The sequence below is a fragment of the Hyaena hyaena genome, unplaced genomic scaffold (assembly GCF_003009895.1).
Source record: "Hyaena hyaena isolate Hyena2069 unplaced genomic scaffold, ASM300989v1 scaffold_931, whole genome shotgun sequence".
NCBI lineage: Eukaryota > Metazoa > Chordata > Mammalia > Carnivora > Hyaenidae > Hyaena > Hyaena hyaena.
In genome coordinates, this window is record NW_024081564.1 from 192,124 (window position 1) to 199,666 (window position 7,543).

A 7,543-nucleotide genomic window follows, 5' to 3' on the forward strand; every position below is an offset into this window, starting at 1 on the left:
TTTTGCTTCCAGTCATGATTAGATATACTATCCTTCGTGTTTTTCCTGAGGTCAGAGAGAAGAAAACACAGGACAAGGGGACGGGAAACTTATTTCTCACAGTCCGAGAGGAAGAAGTGTCTGTGGCTAAGCTGGCAGGAAGCTAGTGAAAACTGTGGACTTCTGCCCAGACAGGGCCTTCGCTTCGCCGCCGCCGCGGAGACGCACGGTGAGCCGGTTACCCGTACGCTCAAGGTAATGATCCGGACGAGTTGAAAGAGGCACTTTGGTGAAGGCGAAGATGAGTGATTAAAAAGTCATTTAAAATAGTTAAGACCATGAAGAATGTTTGGACGGAAAGTTGGGGAAAATTGAGTTTTAGTCCCAGAATCTGCTTTTAATTAGTTCTGTAACTTAGGGGATTAACTCAGCCTTCCAGCGCCTTGGCTTCCTCGTCTAAAATGCAGAGGCCAGTGTATATAATCCCAAGCCTCTCGTGGCTCCAGGATCTCCACGTGACAATTCCAGCCAGGACAGTGCTTTGCAAACGTTAACCGCAAACGCAGAGGCCCCGGGTTGAGGTCACCGATAGGGAAATGTGGCACTGCGGGTCCCCACGCCAGGCTCCTTCACACCCAAGATCTTTGGAATGAAAGAGAGGGGCCCAGCCTCACATTTCCTGATTTCTGGAAAAGAGAAGCACCGTGACGGCCACCTACCTCGTCCCCAAATGCGGGATCGAAGTGTGAGCTCTCGTGGTGCCTGTATGTGAGGTAAGGGGACCTTCTCAGTCAGCCGACCCCCCTGCAGCTGGGACGTGAAGTCCAGTCCACACGGACCCATCTGCGAGGGTCTAGCATCCAGTATTTACCACAAGGTGCAACTGCACCAGTCGGGCCATTTGGTTGTAGGAAACAGTAACCCGCTTGTCCTGGTATAAAAGAAATGGTGTCATTTATCACAAGGCTGTAGGGCAGTTGGTGACAGTGGTGGCTGGGGAGGGGCCCTCACACACATGACTGCTCTGTTCTCCTGGTACCTTGTGGATGGAGCCACGTGGACGGAGCCATACCACAGCTGCCACGCCCACTTTTCTGCTCCAACTCCAGTTCCCAGCCTCCAGGACACATGATCTGATGGGGGGGGCCTTCTAGGTCAGACACGTACAGCCCTGGCGGGAGATGGGGGGGCGGGAGTGGTGGGAGATGGGGGGAGATGGGGGGGCAGGAGATGGTGGGGGGAGGGCCTGGCATCATCAGTCAGCGACCATCCTGCACTCAAAAAGGGACGTTCCCAAGCGTCTCCACTCAGCAGCCCCCACGAAGGGAGGGACAGACAGCATTTCACTCTTAATGGGGAGATTTAGAATTGTTTGTTTCTGAAAAATATTTCTTCTTTAAAAGATATTTTTCTTCCCTCAGAAAATCAGAGCGATAAGCGGCAGAAACAATACATCTAAAAATAGTCGTATGTGTGCCTCTTTATCCAAGATGTTTAAAGTAGCCATTCCAAAACTGTGTTATCTGCTTGGGAAACATATCTTGCATCTTCGCTTTTAGGTCCAGACTGTAGTGAATGAGGAGATGCCACACGGCTCGGGGCGCCAGGGGGGCTCAGTCGTTTTGAGGGTCCAACTCTTGATCTCAGCTCAGGTCATGATCTCATGATCTTGATCATGAGATCAAGCCCCATGTCAGGCTCTGTGCTGACAGTGTGGATTGTGATTCTCTCTCTCTCTGTCTCTCTGTCTCCCAGCTCCTCTCCTGCAAGTGTGCATGCATGTTCTCCGTCTCTCTGTGCCTCTACCGCTTGTGCTTGCATTCTCTCTCTCTCAAAATATTTAAAAAACAAAAAAAGATGTCACCCTTCTCCCAGCAGGGTGGACACATGTGACCTCGGGACAGGCTAAGCCCCCATTTCTGGCTGGGCTTTGAGCCACATTTTTGGGGCTAAACTGCAGCAGCAACGTCCCCACGGCAGCCTGGACCCCAGAGCATGCAGGGAGGTGCCCCTAGGTCGGCGATCTGAAAACGACAGAAATGAGATGAGAACAGACGCCTTCTCTTGGGTGTCGGGCAGTGGTGAGCCAAAGGGCCCCAGGGCACTGTGTGCAAAGTCGGGGGGCCAAGTCCGCCAGCGGGCCGCAGGGCGCGTGCGTGGGACGGAGTGCGGTGGAAGGTCAGGCCACACAGGGAGAAAAACACAGGACTTGGGGAGAAGCTGCACCGGCTGAGAGAATGTTCCGAAGAAGAAATAGAGGCGCTCGTGTCTGCAGGAGTCCCCAGAGCTAAAAAGCAGGACCATGGACATGGGGGCGAACCTGTCTTCTTTTTCATGCACCCAGCTTAGAGGACTGGCCATTAGCCCTGGAACATTCTAGAATACACTGGAGTGCTTCCCCTCCTGACCTTTGCTGTTCTCTCCTGCAACGGCTCCCACATGGTCCTCACAGTGGTGCACAAGCCAACCAGACAGCGTGGGTGCCTCCGGGCCCCCTGCCCCCTGTACCCCACCCCCTGCCCCCCTACCCCCCACCACCCCGCCCCCGCCCCCACCCCCTGTCCCCCTGCCCCCCCACCCCGCTCCCGCCCCCACCCCCCTGACCCCTTCTCCCCATCCCCTGCCCCCCATCTCCCTGCCTCTTGCCCTCCTGCCTCCAGGCCCCCTGCACCTCCCCCACAACCCCCTGCCTCCCATCCCCTGCCCTCCTGCACCCCACCCCCTATATCCCATCTCCCCAGGCCCCCCACCCCCTGCTCCCCATCCCCTGCCCTCCTGCACCCTACCCACCTGCCTCCAAGTCCCCCGCCCCTTGTCCCCCATCCCCTGCACCCCACCCCCTACCTCCAGGCCCCCCACCCCCCTGTCCCCATCCCCCGCCCCCCTGTGCCCCGCCCCCCTGCCTCCAGGCATTCATTGGTGGTTGAATCACGGAGGTCAGGGCCGCATTTAGTACCTAGTTACCTCCTTCCAGAAAGACCCAACTTCACAAGACATGGGGAGGAACACATAACTGGGGCTGCAGGCTTTGTGGGGAAACTGAGGGAAGGCATTTGCAGATGCGTAACTGATTCTCCACTGAGAATCTAACCTTCCCCCCAATTCCTCCTGTGCCCAGGCTGCTGAGCCTCTCTGCTCCCCTCCCCATGGCCCTCAGGAGGCCCCTTGGGGAGGCCCGAGGCCCAGCTGTGTGGACCACACTGCAGACCGCAGTGTAAACACACCCCGCGCTCCTGCGCAAGGCCTTGGGGGGTTTGCTCTCCTGTCCCCGCAGGTGTGCACTGGGCACCTGCAAACAGGCTCCTTTCGTGTGGGAGGAAGAGTCCCCGGCCACCCTCGCGGATGTCACCCCAAACCATACGGCACCTCGGCAGGGCAGGCTCGCTCTCAGATCGGCCGTCAGACGAGGTCTGAACGCGCGAGGCCGGCATCCACAGGGTGGGTGGCCGTGGGGGCCCAGGGATGTCACGGTGTAAGTCCTAGAGCCCGTGACCACGTGAGGTCATGTGGCCACAGGGAGGGAGGGCTGCAGCCGGAACCTGCGCTGGCAGTGAGCCCGCCTGGGTTGTCTGCGGGTTTCTCACGGGCGGCCGTCAAAGGGGAAGACAGGTGAGCGAGATGCCCTGTGCGGGGCCCTCAGGGGACACGGGCACGGACGCAGCCTCTGGGGGCGAGAAGAGCGGCGGCGGCCTGGGCACGAAGGAGGGTGTGCACACCTAGTGCCTCCAGAAGGCCCGTGGCCCACGCGTGGCTCCCCGCACAGACGCCTCCCCGTGGCCGATTCCCTACAGCAGCAACAGCAAACTCGCACGGCACCCGGCAAGGCTGCTACTGCGCTCAAACCTAATGCAAAAACTAAGACCAAAAGAGCACTAGAAAATCATCTGATGCTTATAAAATGTCAGTGGGAAGCGTGAGCCAGGGACGAGAAGGTGCGAATACAGGGGGTGGGAGATGCACAGGTAGTTCCTTCCTAGCCTGGGGCGCCAGACAGAGAGAGAGGGAGGAGAGGGGGGAGAGGGGAGGAGAGAGGAAGGAATGAGGGAGGAGGGGAGGAGCTGCTCCCATGCAAGCTTCCCCTGCACGTGCCTCCCACCCAGAGTCATCCAGGGAGGGGACCCGGCGGCTCAGCAGAGCTGACAGCACACGACACCCTCAAACACCTGGGACAGACGGTCTGTCAGGCGGGCGGTGACTGTACCCTGGGATCAGGGAGCCCCTGTGTTTGTGCTGCACGCGGAGCCCAGGGCCGCTGCTCAGACAGCACACCCAAGGGAGGAAAGTAAGGGGCCGCACACGACGGGCCAGGCCAGGTGCCTCCAGGGGTCGAGGGGTCCGTGTGCCCCTCCTTGCAGGAAGCGCTGCCTGGGCTGTCCCGGGTGGACCAGTGTTTCCTGATCCCAAGGGTAATCCAAAATGTCTCATCTCTGACGTTCTTGCACCAGCGACGGTGGTGAAAACGGCCGCATGTCCTTGGCACACGTGCTAGTTCACCGGCCAGCCAGCCCCCACGCACTCGCAGGCAATTCCCCATCTGGGACATCGGGGCAGCGGGTAAGGAACGTGAGTTTTCCCTGTGGGTCCGTTTCACGCTTATGAACTGAATTGCTCAGAGGTGTTTGAGATCGAAGGTTTGGGGCCCAAACAAAATTTGGCTCTATCCGTGGCCACGTCTGTGTCTGTGTCCACGGGTGGGTGTGGGCGACGCCACTCCAAGGCTCCTTCTGGGGGCTGAGGACCGCGCCCCCTGCTCCCCGGGACCCAACCCGCTGGGCAGGCGGCTCCTGCAGGCCTGAGCCACCCGGCCCGCGCCCCACGCGCCGGAACGAAGCCGCCTGCAGGCGCCGCACACACCTGACGGCCGTGTCTTCCAGCGCGTGTGCCCTGGCGCATCACCTGGGCTTCTCTCCGGGCGGCGCCCTGGTCTTGATGCCTCACGTCTCTTCACATAAGAACTTCAGGTTTCCGTGTCTTCCGGCCTAAATCCCTCCCGTCGCACACCTGCTGTGTCGAGCAAGAACAGCAGACGTTAGCTCGTGTTTCCACCACTTCTGTTCTATTTTTCTAACACTCACACTTTAAATCCTGTGAAATTTAGTCTCAACGGAAGGTCTAAGGAAGGATCCTAATTTTGTTTCAACAACTCCTGAGCTATTTTCTGATACTCATCAAACACGACTTGTAAAATTAAGCCCTTCTTCACTCGCTGGTGGGAGGTACTGCTTCAAATCTACACCGAATTCCTTCCTGCATGTGCTTGTGCGGATGTCTCCACCCATTATTCTGTTCCCCCAGGCACGATTTTGTACAGAACCTCACTGGTTTTGTTGAGCACCTTTTCCTCAGCATCTGGATGTGTGACATGGCCTCAGACCCTTCCACTCCAGGTGCTTCTGAATATTACAGAACATAGAAACACAGTCGGTGTTCTCACCATCGCCTGAAAATCCATCGGGGCTCTTACCTGAACTAAATACAAAAGGGACAGTTTCCTTTAAACAACATAAATCCCAAAATACTTTGCAGTGTCTTCACGCGTTATTCAAACTCCCCGGGGAAAGTTGCTATTCTCGGGAAGGGCCTTGTGGCTCTTGGAGGCTGTTCCCGACTGTCTCCCCTCATTATTGTGGATACGACAGGTCCCAGTGTGTATTATGCTTATGTGACTTCGTCCAGGCTTGCGAGGAGCGAAACGGTGCCATGTCTGTCGTTTTTGTTTCCTGCGAGTGCATCCCACGTGCTGCCTCGTCGGCCTCCCTGACCTGGCGGTCCTGCCCGGCTGAGCTCCGTGGCCTCCGTGGCGGCGGCCACGTCATCTGCTGGGTTCAGACTGATGTTCTCCGTCAAGGTGGACGATTACCTTTAGAATTTTAATGAATTATAGTTTCAAGTTTTGGCTGCTGTCCAGACCATCACCGGCTGTGAATTATGCTAATGTGTTTTCTAATACTGACCACCTGTTCTTCCTGCAATGAAGCCACGTTGGCGTCTCGTATTAATACTGTTAAATAGGCTGCATTTATTTATTAACATCTCCTGTCATATTCTTGTCACAGTCTCCAGTGTGACTACCACCATCATGTTTTGGTAACTGGGAAACATTCACATCATAAAATGGGTAGTTTACTTTTTGTTTTTCACATTTTCTAGATGCCAGGAGTGCTCAAATAGTGGAATGGAATATACTCACAAAACCATCTGAGCCAAATGTCATTCTTGTGAGTGATTTTATTACGCTAATTGTGTTTTTTGGTGTTGTTATTCTGTTTTATTTTTTCAGCTTTTTCAAATTTATAGAAGATTTTAATATTCCATCTTAATTCAAATATTTGTCTAGTTTTAGAGTAGTTTAATATAGAAACGTAAACTGGCATCTACCCTGTCGTGGCCAAGAATAAAAATCTCTGACTCGTGTTCTTAGGCAAACAGATGGGTGCACGGCTCTTGGGGGGGGTGTTAGGCCCCAGGCGTTCAGACGGCCTCTGTAGAGCTGGTCAATCGGGTTTTTAAGGTAATTTCCCTGCTCAAATGCCTTTACTTTACATTATGTCACCGACAGTGGAAAATTCTCTTTTCCGGGAATTTTTGCTCAAGAATATCTAGGTTTTCTGAGTCGACGAGAGTTGCGGGGTCCTACCGGACCCCCCACCTGGGCCCCTCACCAGCGGGAGCTCGGTGGCCGGCTCCTCTCCTGACACCCGATCACGCTGTTCCCTGATCTTCTGGTCTTCGCCGCCACACAGGCCAGCCAGATTTTTGTGATCTGTTTTTAATTAGTGTGTTTTCCATCAGAATGTTGAAAACGTATTTTCCTTCTTTTTAAAATGTTTTGCTAGAATATGTTTTGCTATAAGGATTCTTTCATTAATCTCAGAGACGTTCTTTCTCCAACCAGGAACGGGCATTGCACGCGTGCACACACACACGCACATGCCCACATGTGAGCTCATGCATGCCCGTGTGCACACATCCACACACGTGTGCACATAGGCTCACACCTACATGTGCACACATGCACGTGTGTGCATGAGCACACGCACACATGTGTGCCTGAGCCCTCCCACACACACACCCAAGCCCCCACACTCACACATGCACACACGTGCCCGAGCCCCACACGCACACACACTCGCTCCCCTCTCCAGCACGGCGCCCAGGTCTGGCTCAGCACCCCACCCCTGCACCCCACGGCCGCTCTGGCAAAGCCCTCGCTGCCTGAGGCCTGAGGCGTTGCTCATCATGCTGGGGCCGCCCCACCTGCCTGGCTGCACTGCAGTGCGCCTCTGGTCTTCACCACTCGTCTTCTTACGTCTTTTTTTTTAATTTTTTTTAATGTTTTATTTATTTTTAGGAGAGAGAGAGAGACAGCGTGAGCAGGGGAGGGTCAGAGAGAGAGGGAGTCACAGACTGAAACAGGCTCCAGGCTCTGAGCTGGCAGTCAGCACAGAGCCCGACGCGGGGCTCGAACCCACGAACCACGAGATCATGACCTGAGCGAAAGTCGGATGCTTAACCAACTAAGCCACCCAGGCGCCACTCGTCTTCTTACGTCTTATTCGTAGTT